General features: G+C 58.9%; 1 long non-coding RNA gene across 1 annotated transcript in view; it reads right to left on the bottom strand.

Moving 5' to 3' along the window:
* LOC140484507 (uncharacterized) overlaps positions 1-12,567 on the bottom strand; it is a 101,965-nt gene that overhangs the window by 21,812 nt on the left and 67,586 nt on the right. The window contains exon 2 of the long non-coding RNA XR_011962218.1: positions 3,231-3,365. This is a non-coding gene — a long non-coding RNA (uncharacterized lncRNA). The remainder of the gene's footprint in view (positions 1-3,230; positions 3,366-12,567) is intronic.

Raw genomic sequence — 12,567 nt, 5'->3', positions numbered from 1 at the left:
GAATATTTTAAAAGTGAGATAAACTGATCGATCAGCACCAGTATTTTCCTGTTTGTGTGGAGGTCAATGCTGACAGCATTCGAAAACACTGGCTGTATATTGAGGGTCTGGTCAAGGAAAAGGGAGCAATATGTCAGGCATAGCCAGCTGGATCAAGGGGATCCCTGAGGATATACAGGGGCTGCAGGAATACACTTTGGGTAGAAAACAGGAATGGAGAAAGGCTAAATGAAATAGCCTCAGCAGAGAAGGGAAGGGGAATCCAAAAGTGATTGTATCAGTATATTAAGAGTGTATAAGTAACTCAGGACAAAATAGTGTCCAATAAAAATCAATGAGGCCATCGATGTGTGGAACTGCAGGATATTTGCTAAGATCCTAAACATTTTTTTCATTCCAGAACTTACTGTGGAGAAAGACTGGGGAACTCAGGGAACAGGAGTAATACATGAGACCACAATTGGAGTTCTCTGCAATTCCAGTCTCTCTGCTCCAGGAAGGATGTTGTCAAACTTGAAAGGGCTCAGAAAAGATTAACAAGGTATTGCCCGGGTTGTTGGTGAATAATCTGGGGTTACTGTCACTGGAGAATCGGAGACTGAGGGGTGACCTTACAGAGGTTTAATAAACATGGGGGCCATGGATAGGGTAAGCATTCAAGGCCTTTTCCCAGAAGTTGGGGAGTCCAAAACTAGAGGGCATAAGTTTAAGGTTAGAGGTGAATGGTTTACAGAGGGACTGAAGGGACAGCTTCTTCACACACATGGTGATGGGTGTATGGAATGAGCTGAAAGAGAAAGTAATGGAGACTGACACAATTACAACATTTAAAAGGTATCTGGATGGGCATCTGAATTGTGAGGGTGTAGACGTATATGGGCCAAATGCTGGAAAAGGGAATGGATTTATTCAGATCTTCTGGTAAGCCTGGACGAGTTGGGGACTGAAGGGTCTGTTTCTATGCTGTATATCTCTATGACTTGAAAAGAGTGCATGTTATAAAAGAGGTGGTGCTGGAGGTTTTAAAACACAAAGCTATGGCAAGTTCCAGAACCCGATTAAATGCATCACAAGGGTAGAGCTTATACAATTAATGTTAAGGCTTCAGTTAGTGTTTTAGTGCAGAGGGACCTCCGGGTTCAGGTAGATAATCCTTGAAGTTTGCATCACAGGATGGATAAGACAGTGCTTGGCATGCCTGACTATTGCTCAGTCCATTGAGTGGAGGATTTGGGATGTCATGTTGAGATTGCACAGACATTTGTGAGGCCTGTTCTGCAATACTCTGTCCAGCTCTGGTCGCCCCAGTTATAGGGAGGATATTATTAAGCTGCAGGGCATTCAGAAGAGATTTACCAGGATATTGCTGGGTATGGAAGGCCTGAGTTCTGAAAAATAGCTGGATAGGCTGAGTCTTTTTTCACTGGAGCCTGGAGGTTGAGACATGATGCTATAAAGGTTTATGAAAAAAAAATGAGGTATATAGATCAATTTAATGGTAGTTGCCTTTTCCTCAGGATGGGGGAGTCTCAAGAGGAGGGGCCACATTTTTAAGGTGAGAGGGGAGAGGTGTTCAAAAAAACAGATATGGGGCAATTTGCTACACAGAGGGTGGTTTGAGTGTGGAATGAACTTCCTGAGAAAAGGGTTGATGTGGGTACAATTACAACGTTTAAAAGATATTTGGATAAACAGGTGAATAGGGAAGGGTTGGGGTGATATGGGCCAGCAAAAGCAGCTGGGAAGAGTTTAGTTTTAGATTATGGTGAGTATCAACTGAAGGGTCAGTTTCCATGCTGTGTGGCGTTATGACAAGAATATGGTTTGATTCCATTATTGAAGAAAGGATCAGGGCTGGGTCCACTGATGTGCATCATCGACATAAACAATTTGGTTGAAAATATCGGAGTGATTGTGCGAAAGTTTGTTGATGATCAATTGAATGGTGTCGTGGGCAGTAAATACGGTTATCAAAGGGGATACTGACCAACTGGGCCAGTGGACCAAGGAATGAAAGATGGAGTTTAATTCAGCTGTTGGATTTTGTTAAGACAAACCAGGGAGGACTAATACAGATAATGGAAGGGCTCTGGCCAGGGTTGTTGACCAGAGAGAGAAAGAGAGAGAGAGAGAGAGAGAGAGAGAGAGAGAGAGAGAGAGAGAGAGAGAGAGAGAGAGAGAGAGAGAGAGAGAGAGAGAGAAAGACCAGGGGCTGCCAGTTACATTGTTCCTCGGAAATGGCATCACAGGTGGACAGGGTGGGGAAAGCGACATTTGGCACATTTACCGACATTGGCCAGCACTTTGTTACATACGTTGGAGATATTTGTAACATTGTCCTAAATATTTCACTTGGGCAGAGGAGGCCACGGGGTGACCCTAAGAATGGTGAATAACCAAGGGTAGGTGAGTCTAAAACTAGAGGGTATAAATGGGAGGTGAGAGAGCAAGGATTTAAAGAGGGAGCTGAGGGGGGAACATTATCCACAGAGGATGGTGCATAGACGGAACAGACTGCCTCAGGCACATGGGAGAAACAAGAACAATTACAGCATTTGAGCAGGTACATGGAGAGGAGAAGTTTTGAAGAGCTAAGGGCCAAAGGCAGGCAAATGAGACTCGTTCAGTTTAGGTAACATGGGCAGCATTGAGGAGTTGGACCACAGGTTCTGTTTCCGTGCTGTATCACTCTGTATCCAGTTAAAGAGGATTAGTGTACCATAATAAGGCATGTTGTAGACACTGAAGCAAGTTACAGCGATGGGGATGGTAGTCTGGAATGCAGTACATTTCAAATATGTGGAGGGACTATTGGGAAGGGAGAGGTTACAGGGATAACTACTGTTATAGGAGTTAAAAATGACTGAAGACACTGGTGCACAAGCCATGCCACAGATACAGTGTTGCAGAGTAATGAGTCTTAGTACAGTGTTGGAGGGAGAACGCAGAACAGAAAGATCCCAGGCAGCATTCACAAACTCTCGTCGCAGAACTACTCTCCCGTCTGTTGTACTGATGCTCACTAAGACAGCACAGGACTGAATTGATAACTATGAACTCCCGATGCTGTCTCAGTGCAACATAAGTTAAAGTAGACATGGTGATTGAACATGGGGTGTAACTGTACTGTACTGTGCTCCCCCTCCAGCACTGCATCTATGTCATGTCTTGTAAGTGATGTTTGGAGCCCTCTCATTGCTGTCTGCTCTGTGCACTATGAGTGATCTTACCTCACTGCAGGATTTATTGAAGGCTCCAGATCTCCCTTCCCTTTGTCTCTCTGGCTGACCAACCATCTTCAATGAGGTGATGGATGAGACACACAGCAGTTGGGAAGTCTACTGAGTCAGTAACTTCTTGAGTACCTACAGGAGACAGAGAGATAGACAGAATGGGAAATTAGACTGATGCAGTGAGGGTTACACAAGGAGAATGGAAATGAGCCCCACAGATATCTGGAAAATCCCAAACTCCATCCCAGGCCGGTGCTGTTGCGTCTCTCTGGAGTGGAGAATTCTGTTAGCTCAGGATCTAGAGTAGCTGCAAGAGTGAGAGACGCTGACAGAGGCAGCAATTAGACCCACACAGTGAGGGATACCACATGGAGAGAGACTAAGTGATATCACTGGAGTGCTGGAAGACTTCAGGATCACACAATCATTTTTGAGGGACACACGCACACAGCGAGGGAGGGACACGCACACACACAGCGAGGGAGGGACACGCGCACAAAGCGAGGTAGGGACACGCACACACACACAGCGAGGGAGGGACACGCGCACACACAGCGAGGGTGGGACACGTGCACACGCAGCAAGGGAGGGACACGCGCACACACAGCGAGGGAGGGACACGCACACACACAGCGAGGGAGAGCCACGCGCACACACAGCGAGGGGGTACACACGCACACAGCGAGGAGGGACACACGCACACAGCGAGGGGGTACACACGCACACAGCGAGGGGGGGACACACGCACACAGCGAGGGGGGGACACACGAACACACACCGAGGGAGGGACACACACGCACACAGCGAGGGAGGAACACACACGCACACAGTGAGGGGGGGACACGCACACACACAGCGAGGGGGGGACACACGCACACAGCGAGGGAGGGACACGCTCACACACAGCGAGGTGGGGACACACGCACACAGAGCGAGAGAGGGACATGCTCACACACAGCGAAGGAGGGACACGCTCACAGACATCGAGGGAGGGACACACACGCACACAGCGAGGGGGGACAACGCACACACACAGTGAAGGAGGGACACTCTCACACACAGCGAGGGGACACACACGCACACAGCGAGGGGGTACACACGCACACAGCGGGGGGGCCACACGCACACAGCGAGGGGGGACAGACGCACACAGCGAGGGGGGGACACATGCACACAGCGGGGGGGACACACGCACACAGCGAGAGGGGGACACACGCACACAGCAAGGGGGGGACACCGCACAGAGCACGGGGGGGAAACACGCACACAGCGAAGGAGGGACACGCTCACAGACAGCGGAGGGACACGCGCACACAGCGAAGGAGGGACACGCTCACAGACAGCGGAGGGACACGCGCACACACAGCGAGGGAGGGACACGCTCACACACAGCGAGGGGAACACACGCACACAGCGAAGTGGGGGAACACGCACACATCGAGGGGGGGGTAAACACGCACACATCGAGGGGGGGTAAACACACACACAGCGAGGGGAGGACACCCGCACACAGCGAGTGGGGGATATGCTCACACACAGCAAGGGGGAAAACACGCACACAGCGAGGAGGGACACACGCACACAGCGAGGGGGGGGGACACACGCACACAGCAAGGGGGGGACACACGCACACAGCAAGGGGGGGACACATGCACACAGCAAGGGGTGGGGACACACGCACACAGCGAGGGGGGGACACACGCACACAGCGAGGGGGGGACACACGCACACAGCGAGGGAGGGACACGCTCACACACAGCGAGGGGGGGACACAGGCACACAGCGAGGGAGGGACACGCACACACACAGCGAGGGGGGGACACACGCACACAGCGAGGGGTGGGGACACACGCACACAGCGAGGGGGACACAGACACACACAGCGAGGGAGTGACACGCTCACACACAGCGAGGGGACACACATACACACAGTGAGGGGGGGACACACGCACACATCGAGGGGGGGTAAACACGCACACATCGAGGGGGGGACACCCGCACACAGCGAGGGGGACACACAAACACACCGAGGGGGGGTACACACGCACACAGCGGGGGGGACACACACGCACACAGCGAGGGGGGGACACCCGCACACAGCGAGAGGGGGACACACGCACACAGCGAGGGTGACACACACACACACAGCGAGGGGGGGTACACACGCACACAGCGAGGGGGACACACACGCACACAGCGAGGGGGGGACACGCGCACACAGCGAGAGGGGGGACACACGCACACAGCGAGGGGGGACACACGCACACACAGCGAGGGAGGGACACACTCTCACACAGCGAGGGAGGGATACACACACACACACACTCACACACACACACACACACAGTGAGGGAGGGGGACACACACACAGCGAGGGAGGGACACACACACACAGCGAGGGGGAATACACGCGCACACACACAGCGAGGGAGTGACACGCTCACACACAGCGAGGTGGGGGACACGCAAACACACAGCGAGGGAGGGGGACACGCACACAGCGAAGGAGGGACACGCTCACACATAGCGAGGGAGGGACACGCACACACACAGCGACGAAGGGACACATTCACAGACAGCGAAGGAGGGACACGCTCACACACAGCGAGGGAGGGACACGCTCACACACAGCGAGGGAGGGACACGCTCACACACAGCGAGGGGGGGACACACGCACACAGCGAAGGAGGGACACGCGCACACACAGCGAGGGAGGGACACGCTCACACACAGCGAGGGGAACACACGCACACAGCGAAGTGGGGGAACACGCACACATCGAGGGGGGGGTAAACACGCACACATCGAGGGGGGGTAAACACACACACAGCGAGGGGAGGACACCCGCACACAGCGAGTGGGGGATATGCTCACACACAGCGAGGGGGAAAACACGCACACAGCGAGGGGGGACACACGCACACAGCGAGGGGGGGACACACGCACACAGCAAGGGGGGGACACACGCACACAGCAAGGGGGGGACACATGCACACAGCAAGGGGTGGGGACACACACACACAGCGAGGGGGGGACACACGCACACGCAGCAAGGGAGGGACACGCGCACACACAGCGAGGGAGGGACACGCACACACACAGCGAGGGAGAGCCACGCGCACACACAGCGAGGGGGTACACACGCACACAGCGAGGAGGGACACACGCACACAGCGAGGGGGTACACACGCACACAGCGAGGGGGGGACACACGCACACAGCGAGGGGGGGACACACGAACACACACCGAGGGAGGGACACACACGCACACAGCGAGGGAGGAACACACACGCACACAGTGAGGGGGGGACACGCACACACACAGCGAGGGGGGGACACACGCACACAGCGAGGGAGGGACACGCTCACACACAGCGAGGTGGGGACACACGCACACAGAGCGAGAGAGGGACATGCTCACACACAGCGAAGGAGGGACACGCTCACAGACATCGAGGGAGGGACACACACGCACACAGCGAGGGGGGACAACGCACACACACAGTGAAGGAGGGACACTCTCACACACAGCGAGGGGACACACACGCACACAGCGAGGGGGTACACACGCACACAGCGGGGGGGCCACACGCACACAGCGAGGGGGGACAGACGCACACAGCGAGGGGGGGACACATGCACACAGCGGGGGGGACACACGCACACAGCGAGAGGGGGACACACGCACACAGCAAGGGGGGGACACCGCACAGAGCACGGGGGGGAAACACGCACACAGCGAAGGAGGGACACGCTCACAGACAGCGGAGGGACACGCGCACACAGCGAAGGAGGGACACGCTCACAGACAGCGGAGGGACACGCGCACACACAGCGAGGGAGGGACACGCTCACACACAGCGAGGGGAACACACGCACACAGCGAAGTGGGGGAACACGCACACATCGAGGGGGGGGTAAACACGCACACATCGAGGGGGGGTAAACACACACACAGCGAGGGGAGGACACCCGCACACAGCGAGTGGGGGATATGCTCACACACAGCAAGGGGGAAAACACGCACACAGCGAGGAGGGACACACGCACACAGCGAGGGGGGGGGACACACGCACACAGCAAGGGGGGGACACACGCACACAGCAAGGGGGGGACACATGCACACAGCAAGGGGTGGGGACACACGCACACAGCGAGGGGGGGACACACGCACACAGCGAGGGGGGGACACACGCACACAGCGAGGGAGGGACACGCTCACACACAGCGAGGGGGGGACACAGGCACACAGCGAGGGAGGGACACGCACACACACAGCGAGGGGGGGACACACGCACACAGCGAGGGGTGGGGACACACGCACACAGCGAGGGGGACACAGACACACACAGCGAGGGAGTGACACGCTCACACACAGCGAGGGGACACACATACACACAGTGAGGGGGGGACACACGCACACATCGAGGGGGGGTAAACACGCACACATCGAGGGGGGGACACCCGCACACAGCGAGGGGGACACACAAACACACCGAGGGGGGGTACACACGCACACAGCGGGGGGGACACACACGCACACAGCGAGGGGGGGACACCCGCACACAGCGAGAGGGGGACACACGCACACAGCGAGGGTGACACACACACACACAGCGAGGGGGGGTACACACGCACACAGCGAGGGGGACACACACGCACACAGCGAGGGGGGGACACGCGCACACAGCGAGAGGGGGGACACACGCACACAGCGAGGGGGGACACACGCACACACAGCGAGGGAGGGACACACTCTCACACAGCGAGGGAGGGATACACACACACACACACTCACACACACACACACACACAGTGAGGGAGGGGGACACACACACAGCGAGGGAGGGACACACACACACAGCGAGGGGGAATACACGCGCACACACACAGCGAGGGAGTGACACGCTCACACACAGCGAGGTGGGGGACACGCAAACACACAGCGAGGGAGGGGGACACGCACACAGCGAAGGAGGGACACGCTCACACATAGCGAGGGAGGGACACGCACACACACAGCGACGAAGGGACACATTCACAGACAGCGAAGGAGGGACACGCTCACACACAGCGAGGGAGGGACACGCTCACACACAGCGAGGGAGGGACACGCTCACACACAGCGAGGGGGGGACACACGCACACAGCGAAGGAGGGACACGCGCACACACAGCGAGGGAGGGACACGCTCACACACAGCGAGGGGAACACACGCACACAGCGAAGTGGGGGAACACGCACACATCGAGGGGGGGGTAAACACGCACACATCGAGGGGGGGTAAACACACACACAGCGAGGGGAGGACACCCGCACACAGCGAGTGGGGGATATGCTCACACACAGCGAGGGGGAAAACACGCACACAGCGAGGGGGGACACACGCACACAGCGAGGGGGGGGACACACGCACACAGCAAGGGGGGGACACACGCACACAGCAAGGGGGGGACACATGCACACAGCAAGGGGTGGGGACACACACACACAGCGAGGGGGGGACACACGCACACAGCGAGGGGGGGACACACGCACACAGCGAGGGAGGGACACGCTCACACACAGCGAGGGGGGGACACAGGCACACAGCGAGGGAGGGACACGTACACACACAGCGAGGGGAGGACACCCGCACACAGCGAGTGGGGGATATGCTCACACACAGCAAGGGGGAAAACACGCACACAGCGAGGGGGGACACACGCACACAGCGAGGGGGGGGACACACGCACACAGCAAGGGGGGGACACACGCACACAGCAAGGGGGGGACACATGCACACAGCAAGGGGTGGGGACACACGCACACAGCGAGGGAGGGACACACGCACACAGCGAGGGGGGGACACACGCACACAGCGAGGGAGGGACTCGCTCACACACAGCGAGGGGGGGACACAGGCACACAGCGACGGAGGGACACGCACACACACAGCGAGGGGGGGACACACGCACACGCACACAGCGAGGGGGACACAGACACACACAGCGAGGGAGTGACACGCTCACACACAGCGAGGGGACACACATACACACAGTGAGGGGGAACACATGCACACATCGAGGGGGGGTAAACACGCACACCAGCGAGGGGGGGTACACATGCACACAGCGGGGGGGACACACACGCACACAGCGAGGGGGGGACACCCGCACACAGCGAGAGGGGGACACACGCACACAGCGAGGGGGACACACACACACACAGCGAGGGGGGGTACACACGCACACAGCGAGGGGGACACACACGCACACAGCGAGGGGGGGACACGCGCACACAGCGAGCGGGTGGACACACGCACACAGCGAGGGGGGACACACGCACACACAGCGAGGGAGGGACACACTCACACACAGCGAGGGAGGGATACACACACACACACACTCACACACACACACACACACAGTGAGGGAGGGGGACACACACACAGCGAGGGAGGGACACACACACACAGCGAGGGGGAATACACGCGCACACACACAGCGAGGGAGTGACACGCTCACACACAGCGAGGTGGGGGACACGCAAACACACAGCGAGGGAGGGAGACACGCACACAGCGAAGGAGGGACACGCTCACACATAGCGAGGGAGGGACACACACACACACAGCGACGAAGGGACACATTCACAGACAGCGAAGGAGGGACACGCTCACACACAGCGAGGGGGGACACGCTCACACACAGCGAGGGGGGGACATACGCACACAGCGAGGGGGGGACACACGCACACAGTGAGGGGGGGACACACGCACACAGCGAGGGGGGGACACAGGCACACACAGCGAGGTGGGGTACACACATTCACACATCGAGGGAGGGGACACGCACACAGCGAGGGAGTGACACGCTCACACACAGCGAGGGAGGGACACGCTCACACACAGCGAGGGAGGGACACGCTCACACACAGCGAGGTAGGGGACACGCAAACACAGAGCAAGGGAGGGACACGCTCACAGACAGCGATGGAGGGACACGCGGACACAGCGAGGGAGGGACACGCACACACACAGCGAGGTGGGGTACACACATGCACACATTGAGGGGGGGGACACGCACACAGCGAGGGAGTGACACGCTCACACACAGCGAGGGAGGGACACTCTCACACACAGCGAGGGAGGGACACGCTCACACACAGCGAGGTAGGGGACACGCAAACACATAGCGAGGGAGGGGGACATGAACACAGCGAAGGAGTGACACGCTCACAGACAGCGAGGGGAAGACACACGCACACAGCAAAGGAGGGACACGCTCACACACAGCGAGGGAGGGACACGCTCACACACAGCGAGGGGGGGACACACGCACACAGCGAAGGAGGGACACGCTCACACACAGCGAGGGAGGGACACGCTCACACACAGCGAGGGGGGGACACACGCACACAGCGAGGGGGGGACACGCACACAGCGAGGTGGGGGACACACGCACACAGCGAGGGGGGACACACACACACAGCGAAGGAGGGAAACGCTCACACACAGCGAGGGAGGGACACACGCACACACAGCGAGGGAGGGACACACGCACACAGCGAGGGGGGACACGCTCACACACAGCGAGGGAGGGACACACGCACACACAGCGAGGGAGGGACACACGCACACAGCGAGGGGGGACACGCTCACACACAGCGAGGGGGGACACGCTCGCACACAGCAAGGGAGGGACACGCTCACACACAGCGAGGGAGGGGGACACACACAAACATAGCGAGGGAGGGACACACGCACACACAGCGAGGGAGGGACACGCGCACACACAGCGAGGGAGGGACACACGCACACACAGTGAGGGAGGGACACACGCACACACAGCGAGGGAGGGACACACGCACACAGCGAGGGAGGGAAACGCTCACACACAGCGTGGGGGGACACACACACAGAGCAAGGGGCGGACACACGCACACAGCGAAGGTGGGGACACGCACACAGCGAAGGTGGGGACACGCACACAGCGAGAGGGGAACACACGCACATAGTTCGGGGGGGACACACGCACATAGTTAGGGGGGGACACACGCACACAGCGAGGTGGGTGACACTCGCACACACAGCGAGGGGGGGACACGCACACACACAGCGAGGGAGGGACACGCTCACACACAGCGAGGGAGGGACACGCTCACACACAGCGAGGGGGGGACACACGCACACAGCGAGGGGGGATACACGCACAGAGCGAGGCGGGGACACACGCACACAGCGAGGTGGGGGACACACGCACACAGCGATGGGGGGACACGCACACACACAGCGAGGGAGGGACACGCTCACACACAGCGAGGGAGGGACACGCACACACAGCGAGAGAGGGACATATGCGCACAGCGAGGGGGGACACGCTCACACACAGCGAGGGAGGGACACGCTCACACACAGCGAGGGAGGGACATGCACACACACAGCGAGGGAGGGACACGCACACACAGAGCAAGGGAGGGACACGCACACACAGAGCGAGGGAGGGACACGCTCACACAGCGAGGGAGTGACACGCACACAGCGAGGGAGGGACACGCGCACACAGCGAGGGAGGGACACGCACACAGCGAGGGAGGGACACGCTCACGCACAGCGAGGGAGGGACATGCTCACACACAGCGAGGGAGGGACACACGCACACAGCGAGGGGGGATACACGCACAGAGCGAGGGGGGGACACACGCACACAGCGAGGTGGGGGACACACGCGCACAGCGATGGGGGGACACGCACACACACAGCGAGGGAGGGACACGCTCACACACAGCGAGGGAGGGACACGCACACACAGCGAGAGAGGGACACATGCACACAGCGAGGGGGGAAACGCTCACACACAGCGAGGGAGGGGGACACACACACACACACAGCGAAGGAGGGAAACGCTCACACACAGCGAGGGAGGGACACACGCACACACAGCGAGGGAGGGACACACGCACACAGCGAGGGGGGACACGCTCACACACAGCGAGGGGGGACACGCTCGCACACAGCAAGGGAGGGACACGCTCACACACAGCGAGGGAGGGGGACACACACAAACATAGCGAGGGAGGGACACACGCACACACAGCGAGGGAGGGACACGCGCACACACAGCGAGGGAGGGACACACGCACACACAGTGAGGGAGGGACACACGCACACACAGCGAGGGAGGGACACACGCACACAGCGAGGGAGGGAAACGCTCACACACAGCGTGGGGGGACACACACACAGAGCAAGGGGCGGACACACGCACACAGCGAAGGTGGGGACACGCACACAGCGAAGGTGGGGACACGCACACAGCGAGAGGGGAACACACGCACATAGTTCGGGGGGGAC

Source organism: Chiloscyllium punctatum, chromosome 13, assembly GCF_047496795.1.
Source record: "Chiloscyllium punctatum isolate Juve2018m chromosome 13, sChiPun1.3, whole genome shotgun sequence".
Taxonomy (NCBI): domain Eukaryota; kingdom Metazoa; phylum Chordata; class Chondrichthyes; order Orectolobiformes; family Hemiscylliidae; genus Chiloscyllium; species Chiloscyllium punctatum.
This window is presented reverse-complemented; position numbering and strand designations above follow the sequence as displayed.